Below are 10,140 nucleotides of genomic sequence, written 5' to 3' on the forward strand. Positions count from 1 at the left end.
AAATTATTTTTATAAACATTTTCCAAGTGTATTTATATAAGCGAGGTTATGTGCCCAAGTGTATAACGATATCAGTTTGCTTGTAAGCTTTCATTGTCTCTGGAAAGATTAGTTTTCATGGGAGTATTGTTGAGGTTATGTTCCTGTATGTAGAATTATAAATTATTTTATTATAATTTAATAAATATTAAATATTGATGATTTAGAATAAACAAAGAGAATATTTGTTTTCAATATTAATTAAATTTTTATCTAATAAAAATATTTTTTTACAAAATTGTATAGTTAATTTGATACATATGTCGATACAAATAACATATACTGAGTATTTATTTAATATTTTATTTTTATTGAATTATACATAATTTAAATTCAATATTAAAGTTGGTTTTTTATTACGCCAAGTATAATTTATTTGGTGTTTTCTCTTATTACACCAGCTAAGGTAGTGTAAATTCGTTGTAAAAATTCGAATCCAGAGCCAAGTTTTAGAATATTTTACGAATCATTTTCACTTTTTTGCTTTTATGTACTTTAATCTTTCTCTCTGCAAAACGAATGATTATATAGTCAACGTAGATGGTCCGGCAGCGAATTATAGTGGCGAGTGTAGAACTATGTGTGATCCGGGTCCAGAAATTTAGATGAAGAGACAATTTGCGTATATATATTTATTACAGTCGAGATTACTTTATATATTTATATGTTAAATTTCGTGTTCAAGTTTCGTATTATAAGTTCATTTGCAGCATCGGAAAACATGAATTTTCTCGTTACAGAGGTTAGATATTTACACAAAATTGACGATTACTCAAAGAATAGCTCATAAATGTATGTGTGTGTACATGTATATAAAAAAGTTACGATGATGAACCTTTGTAAATATACTCTTCAAAATAAATAAATAATATTCACTAACTCACTGACTTACTCATCACGGTTTCTTTAGAACACAATAAGACCTGCAGACTTTTAAATTTGGCACTAATATTTGTTTTGCTAGATAGGCATCTCCTGAGAAGTGATAAGATGAAAATTATGTTCCTGTGCGGATGGCGAGGGTGTTAAAAACTACAATTGCACAAATTCCAACAGAAAATTATACAAAATTGTGATGTTAATACTTTCTTCGTCTCCATGGCAACGGCTATTATATTGTTGTATTTTTAAATCGTTTATGGACTAAAATAAGCTTCCTCACGAAGTACAAGTTTACCTCGAGCAAAGCCAGGTATTTCCATTAGTTACATACATATACTTGGCTCCGTCTTATAGAAAATATCAAAAATAGAATTATGTCAGAAGTGGGATTCGAACCCACGCCCACGGAAGTGGACTGCGACCTGAACGCAGCGCCTTAGACCGCTCGGCCATCCTGACTACATGTCATTGTGTGTATTGTGTTTGATTATTGTTAGAAACTTACATAATCACATAAAAATACAACATAGGTTTCATACATCCAATACTGACAACATTATAACATCGTATACATACAAAATCACCTTGGTATACATATATAGGCACCATCCGACTTATAAGTTGGTATTCAAGTCATTGCTGTCTTTTGCATAACAAATAGTTTCGTAAGTGTTTCCTGAACATTTTTAAATGTGAACATTCTCTAATGTAAACTGGCAAATTGTTGTATTCCTGAACACCGTTAGCATAAATTGACTGTTTAGCTGAAGCAGTCCTCCTATATATTGCAAATGGAACTTATTGCAATTACGTGTGGCATAAGAATATACATTTGAATTTTTTGTCTAACCTATTGCTTAAATATTTTGTCAAGACTCCAATATTAATATTAAATATAAAAATCATACAATTGTAATAAAGAAATTCACGGACACTTAGCAAACACAATTCCTCTAGCATAACATGGTTAAACACATGATAATATAATAAATATCACTACCGAGTTTCAAGTCTGTAGGACATACACTTGAAAAACGGGAATTTTTATTTCTAAGTCCTAGTGATTGCACAGTCTCGGTGCATCAAGGCTACGCATCAGCAAAACCGGGGCGCCAATCATCAGCTTCATGTTGTGGGAAGGCAGGTAAGTAACTCCTAGGCAAGACGTGACGGACGCACCAAACGATAGCGCGTGACAAATTCAAGGTAATGCCATCTATTGACGAATTTCTAAACCAATATTTTATTAGCGTATTTAGTTCGCTAGCAGCCGCGAGCGAACTAAGCTGGCGGGTTTCGCCAAGGAGAAGGATAGGAAGTTGCCAGACCTTACTACATGACCGTGAGGTGGGCATAGAGAAATGACACAAACTTACTGTTTTTGTGTCTATGACCTACCTCCAATGATTTTCTATTTTAAAACTGAATTTACTCATTTTTCACTCCCTTAAGCCCACCCCACACGATGCCCATTTTCTGCTATAACTTCTGTTATACCCATGGGTATAAAAATTTTCATAAAAATTTGTATAGCAGAACCGCAGAAAGATTTCTTAACTCCATACACACGATACCTAGAATGCTAACAGAAAACCAGCCAACGCAGTTGCCGACCAAAGCAAACATATCAGGGGAGGATAAACCTGTCGTAGTCAACTTATCAAAATACTGAAAAAAAAGTGAAAGTTACACCTGTTTGAGGTTAAAAATTATGTAACTTGCGGAAATATTATTTGATATTTTATCTTATATTTTTCATTTGCAAATAAATAACAAAATTGGTTTAGTATTTAAAAACAAATTAAGAGCAATTTTGGAATTACAAATATATTTTTAAGTTGTAGGTTAATTTCAAAATCTAAAAATATATAAATTTAAATGATACAAGGGACATTGGGTTTACTAAATGTAGTTTATGTACGGTTTAAATTCTAATATTAATTTAATTATACAGTTAATCAAGCTAATTTCATTGTAATAGTAAAAAAATGCTACCGATTCATATATGTTATATATAAGATTTATTGATTACTTATATATTTAACTACATAATTAGAGGAATTGTAACTAATATTTTTTGTAACCCAGTGAGACAAATAAACACGCACATACCGCGTAATAAATTTAAATCTTAGGTGAAGAAAAACATTTTGCATGTTTTTTTTTACCCTCACAGGTGTGTCGCTATGAAGTATCAGTTTATTCATTATTAATTTATGGACACTCGTTTCTTAATAAACGTTGGCGTTTTAATTATAAAATTAACTTTTGGTTTAAATTATTTGTGAACATGTGATTTTACTTTACTTTTTTAAAAGTAAAAATAAATCTAGGTGCGTAGTACTATGAATAAAATCAATGGACTGAGACACCTAAATGTAGTTAATAATATTATATCATAAATTAATTCTAATAATTTATATTTGCAGAAAGCACAGTATGTACAATTTAATTATCTGGTATTTAAAAAAAAACTAAAAAAAAATTGGACTGATGAGGATTCGAACCACATTCAAAATCACCCTTCTACCGCTGCCATTCAATTCAATTCAAAAGATTTTTATTTTTGCATTGACACAATTTTTACATTTTCATGATTGATTGGCATGCCAGCACCAGGTGCTCCTTTGCCAAAAAAATATACATTTATTATTTACGGTTACACTTTACAAACACAAACACAACAATATTTACAGAAAAAATTACATATGTTTTGCAGCGGTTATTTAAAGGAAAGTTTAAAACTTTTATACCCAGAGCCAGACCCCTTGGAAGGGTGCTGAAATGTTACCCACACGGGAGCAGGCGCGCTAGCATAAAAATTACATGAAAACTGCTAAGGAAATGGGTGTCGTGTGGGGCAGGCTTTAGAAATGGAATGGTAGGTATATCACTCTGTGGCCCATAAACAATCTATATGCACAAAATCATGTCGATCCTTTGCTGCGTTGCTGCGTGAAAGAAGGGCAAACAGGTAAACACACTTGCGAATTTATAATATTAAGAAAAAGGATTGGAGACTCGGGAGTAATGAACGTTGTGTGCGTGGACGATTACAAATCCCTCGCAGCGCGGGTTTTATGTAAGCAGTGGTCTGCACCGATAACGACAGATCATCTTTTGTTCGCGGGAGATATACATATTTGGCCTACGAATCGCCAAGTTAGTCGTCAAAGTATTGCGATGAAAACCATCACACGCGTTATTAAATGTAATCTATTAAAATATTAATATATTCAACCTACACTTTAATTTGTCGTAGAACTTAATTCAATGTACTAATTACTAAACCTAAACTATTACTACGTTAACATCTGTACGTATAGGCCTAAAGGCTAATAATATTTCGTATTCTTAAAACCATGCGAATTACGTGAGCAACTACAGATGTTTTTGAAACATTTTTTTAACATAATTATGTTAGCAAATATTTTTTTTTATCATCTAGTCTCAAATATTTTTACCATGAGTATTGTGTGCTATGGTCAACTGCATCATTTGTCTACATTTTGTAGTTCACATCCTGTGCAACAATTTGATTAATTACGTGTCTTGCGTTTTGTGTCTTTGTCAGCCCCAGCGGAGAATTTTTTTCAATTTAAAAAAAAAAAGATGATTGCTCTACAAAACCACAGGTGACTTAAACAAGTGCCTTTCCAATGATATCAACAAGAAATGAATCTTACAAATTACTATTTATAAGTTCAGAAGGTATTAAAGAGATAAGAGACACAAGCTTTCTTTGAGTTGACGTAAGAATATATCCTTGTAGAAAAAATAGAATAATTTTAGTATAAATTATTTAAAAATATATTTTCATTTATGAATATATTCCTAAATCATTATGTTAATCATAATGAAATGAAAACATATCGACGAAATTTTATTGTGATATTTCATGGGTTTTTTTATTACGAAAGAAATATTCACTTATGAGCTCCAAGCGATAATCAAACTATCTCACATAATTCCCGAAGTCACGAGACTACACTTAACAATGAGGTGCAGTCACCTACACAACCAGACTCTTCATGTGGAGAACCTGCTCAGAACAGCGGCGAAGTCAAGTATGCCAAATACCGTAATATGACAATGTGGGAAACACTGGCCAATTAGCATTGGCGAAGAGCGAGACACCTAACTGCATTTTTTGTTAATATTTTCAATTCCACGCCGCTAGACACAACTGCTAAAACTGGTCTCACGCACTTAAAACACATATTGTGTCAAACCGTATGTACACTCCACGCCGCTATTTTCGCTGACATCACTTGTCTTGCGTATTTCTTAACAGTTTCCCATGTTGTCCTTATTGCAATATTTGAGTATACTTGGAGTTCGAGGTGTCACCGAGTGACGCAAGCGACTCCACTCCAAAGACGACGTACAAGCGACGTTAAGCAAATACTTTGGATTCTTCCCCCCCATCCCCCCGGCCAATCAGACAAATATGTGGTAAGGGAAGCCTACGTTTCACTTTTGCTTTTCCTAAACTAACCGAAACTAAGTGTATTATGTAGGAGGGGTCCGGGCTAGGGAAATGCCGTTAGGTGCGTCTCAGGCCGAAGCCTATCCGCCTAGTCATGCAGGGAGTGGGTCGCATACATCGTGTGCTTTGTGCGGGGACTGGCCAGCCATGGGGTAATTGGCCATTACTAACTCCTCCATCCTATTAACTACATTAAGACTATGCTAAGTAGGTCCCCAGGTAAAACCTGCATAGACACAGGGAAAACTCTGGCCAGACATGCGGGATGCAATTGGAGAATACAGGAGACAGAGGATGGTCTGGATGAAGAGCTGGTCAGAGTAGAAAAGAGTCCCACATGCGGGGATCTGGATTTTGGTAACCATAGACCCAAGTGACCCAGGTGGGGGGTGGCTACATTTTCCATCCACCCGCCTTTATTTTCTTAACTTAACTAAAACTAAGTTTATTTGTTTGCGAAGGGCCTGGGTTAGGGAAGACTCGATGCGCGTCTCAGGCCGAAGCCTATACGCCTAATCATGCATGAATGGTAGCATGCATCATCTGATTTGTTTTAGGATTGGCCAGCCATGGCAGCAATTGATGTCATAACTAACTACACTAACTTAGATCTAGACTGCAAGCAGTTAAGTTGGGCCCTGCATAGAGACAAGGAAAACACTAGATACATTCATATGGGATGAAATACGGTAAGAATTAATGATGCAGGTTCAATACAGGACAAGAAGGATGTCCAGGAAGAAGAGTGGTTCAGGGGCTGAAAGTTTCTACCATGCTGGGGTCAGGAGCTTGGGCCTATTGGCCCGCATAACCCTGCTTCCAGCAGTAACTAGAACTAGACAAGGAAGTAAAAACAACAAACTTACACACTAGGCACTTTATTAAAAGATTTAATAGTGCGCAGGGCCATCAGCAAATAATTTTTTTTGCATGTGCGCACTTTGCTTAGGCTAATCTTAAGATCATAAGCTGAGACTAAACTTAATTTTTGTATTTATTGCTTTAATTTTGAATTTTTGAAGAGCTATTTGTTATTATAATAGTAGTATTACAAAGTGATGAGTACTTAATATTATTTAAGACTCCTGTCTTATGACACATAGTATAATACCCTGATTTACTAGAATTATACTTAAAGTAGAACTGTCTGCGAATGAAGATGCAAGAATTCGTATTTGTAGTATTTATTATATAACATTACCATAACTGTCGTGTCCTACTACGGCACTGCCCAGTAAGCTGCAACCCACTCGACGGTACCTCAGGACTCGATCAGTGTGTAGGTACTTGCACTGCGCTAGCACTTACTGAACACTGAGGAGTCCCCAGACAGACACATTCGAGGTTCGTCGCTCGGTCTTGCAGCTTCGCGGTCGGAATAGAATAAACCTTCTAGAGCAAGTCCGTGAAAACACCCGAGGCGACAGGCCGTGGTCAGTGGGTGTTTTGTGAGCTGCGGTGTGTCCGCGTGTTGTGCTTTATTATACTTGAGATCGTGGACCACCAGTCAGGCGCCATGAATGAGATTCCGCGGGAGATGACGAAATGTTTGATGAGGAAGCGTGGCTCCAGCTGGGAAAACGAAGGGGGGAAAAGGGAGTGGGGGAAGAACGAGGCAAGCCGCATCATCAACTGAACAATCCAGTGATCGGCCGCTGACAGGCCGCGCAGACTTCTGGCCAGCAAGCCTGCGCCCACAAGTGCAGGTGCAAGCTCCACATCCCCCTTGCTGAACCCCTGCTCAACCGCAGCTCAAACTCTGCGCAGAACGACAACAGTTCAGAGAAAAACCAGGTTAAACCCTAACGATTAAGGCCACCCTGGACGCGACCTTGAAGGAACAGAGGCCGTAATGAGCTACTAGTCACGACTGACACTGGGCGAGTACTACAGTGCAGTGCGTGCACACCACCAAACCGGGGTACTCCGTGTGACTACAGTGGGACGAGATCCCAAATAAATATGTGTTATGTCAGGTACATGGCAGCACCGACATGGAACTCTTTCATACCGAGTTCTTTAAAATATGTCTGCGTGTGCAAGGCTTTTGGTTCCTGGCCAACAGGTAGACCCGACGACGTATCAAAAAGATAGTTTTTAAGTTACCCCAAAATGTTAAATTCAGAAAGGATTTATGCAATTACTGACTTTGCCGGCCTCAACATAAGCGTTGAGGATTACAGGCATCCCAAGGATCCCATACAGTGTTGATGATTGCCAGAGGTTTGGCCACGTGGGCAAACAGACTGCCGGGCTACTCTAGTGCGCCGTTGGTGTAGCGGAAAAACCGCAACAACAGCCTGCCCCCCCGGGGGAAAGCGAGACCAGGCAAAGTGCAAGAGGTGTGAGGGCCCGCGCTGTGCCAGTCACCACGGCTGCAGGGTGTGCAATCAGAAGGCTCGGCGCGACCTTCCCCAGCAGGAAAGGAAGGATAGGGAAGCGCGCTCCCGTCCTGCAAAGCGCGACGACCAGCAGCCCAGTTCCCCCCTCCCAGGAACAAGTCTGGCATCCCCAGAGGTAAGCTGCTCCAAACCAGTAAGCGTGTCTCGACCTGCGCATGGCGAACCCAGCCAGACCTCGAGGACAACCCCTGCCCCAGAGGCACCATCCGGGACACAAAAAACTGTAAAGGCTACGGGCAAGAACAGTTGAAGGAACAGCCAGCACCTAATGCCCCAGCCACCTCCCCCAGGAATTCTAAGAAAATTGCCTTTTTTTCCTTCCACCGCAAAGAACAGCCGCCTTGAATTATGGATTGTCTCGCAAGGTGACAAGACTCAACTATATGCCTCGAGTAGTTTAACCTCGTAAATGTTGCCGTCATGGTGCGTGAAGTGAACAATATATCTGGAGTGAAACAGATTCATCCAAAATCAATGGAAGATGCAGTGTGCCCAGGAAATGTATTGCAATGATGATTGTAATGTTTCAGTCTACATTAGTCAGGAAGAGAGAACAGGCGGAGTCATTCCAGACAGAGAAAAGTTAAAACAAACCGAAAAATTGTGGTGTATGAGGTTTTGGAATTGCATTAAATATTCAAAGTCTTAAAATTTCGGGGGAAATTACCCTCTCCCCTTTACCATCCAATGTAGTCCGATGGTGCCTCAAGATCACGGTAGCCCGTCAAAATGAAAGTACTTAAATTTTCCCGTATTTCGAAAAATCGGGGACAAATAATGACCTCCATCCTAGAAAAGGGGGAGGTGAGGTCCACGATTGGCTCGGAAACACTCCAAATTGAAAGAAAATAGATTTTAGATATTGTGAAAATTTTTGTTTTTTAACAATCTCTCCCTCCTCCCCAAGACGAAGAAATACTCCTTCATGCCCAGGACTGATGTATACACAAACACAAGTTTATTGCCCATTGCTCGAAAGTAGTGGTTTTGTGCTCCTATAACTTTCACACACCCCCTCTCCAATCTAAAGATCATAGTCATGAAGTTATTGTATTGGGATTTGTTATTAATATGTGTGCCAATTTCAAATTATATGGACGTCTGGAAATGGGCGAAACTTGAATTAGAAGATTTCATCACATTCATACATACATACAGGAAAAGCTAAAAAAAATATTATTTTCTATTTTTTATTTTGGTTTTCTATATAAAGCGTGCATTTTAGATTTTTAAAACTTTTATTTTTTTTCTACTTTTTAGTTTTGTTTATTTATAATTTAAAGTGATACTTCTTTATCGACGTATGAAAGAAATTTTATAACAATGTAAAACAATTTGAAGTTATTAAATCAATTTACGATTAAAGTATATTTCGAATAGATATTGGCTGCAGTTAAAATAAAATCGTTAAATATTGTTTTATCTCAGAAGTGTCTCTAGATGTGGCTCAATTTTTTATTTATTACATTACTTAACTATTAAAGTGAATTTGAGTAGATATTGGCTGCTTCTAAAATATATATCCAATATAGCGTGTTGAAGAACTACAGTATTCAATAATTGCAATATCCTGCTATGAAAATCAATATATTCGGGAAGTCATTGATGTTTATTCTAAGTCAGCATATCTGATGGGTGACCATCCTTTGTTTGCAAATGTCTCACAAAAAATTTTCTCCCATTTGTTCCAGTCCGATTCCACTGTAAGTTTCATTTGCATGCAGTTTTACCAAACTACACTGGAGTATTCTAAGAAATATTTTAAAATTTATATTTTCTTTTTGTCTTCTTTGATTAGGAAACGTTCACATTCTTTGTTGAAATCTTTAATCCACTGGTAAGCATTTGAGTTTCTGCCCATGAATTTCTCAATCATGAAATCTTTTGCAATTTTTTCTAAATTTTGAGTTTCAGATATAGTTTTTTTTCTTCAAGAAATTTTTCTAACAGTTTTTTTTTTTCAATTTTTTATTTGATCCATTAGGTATAGATTCAGCACGTTTTGTTTTTTCCTCAATTTCTTCCAGGTAAAAATCCTTAAACTGTAAGTTTTGCTCTCTATCCAAATATGTTTTTGATTTATCATCTGTCAAACTTATCCATATTTTCCGTGTTTGATGTTTTTTATTTAATGATCTACTGACCTTGGCATAGTTTGGAGTATTTGTAACTGCTTGGTGTAGATTTGCAGGTTGGTGTTCGAGTGGAATTTCAAAAATCTGCCCATCAGGCGTAGCTATTGAGGTTATGCATATGGTGTTTGATTTCCCATCTGCTGTTGCAGTCCAGTCAATAAACGCATTGTAGAGTGCATGGAATATGCGAGAA

At 37.2% G+C, this 10,140-nt stretch overlaps 1 non-coding gene across 1 annotated transcript; it reads right to left on the bottom strand.

Annotated features, from left to right (window-relative positions):
• Nucleotides 1-1,296: 1,296 nt before the first annotated feature.
• Nucleotides 1,297-1,380, bottom strand: Trnal-cag (transfer RNA leucine (anticodon CAG)). The gene has a single exon. It is a non-coding gene; the product is annotated as a tRNA-Leu (tRNA).
• Between the last annotated feature and the right edge of the window lie 8,760 nt (nt 1,381-10,140).

Source organism: Bacillus rossius, chromosome 8 (assembly GCF_032445375.1).
Source record: "Bacillus rossius redtenbacheri isolate Brsri chromosome 8, Brsri_v3, whole genome shotgun sequence".
NCBI classification, from domain to species: Eukaryota; Metazoa; Arthropoda; class Insecta; order Phasmatodea; family Bacillidae; genus Bacillus; species Bacillus rossius.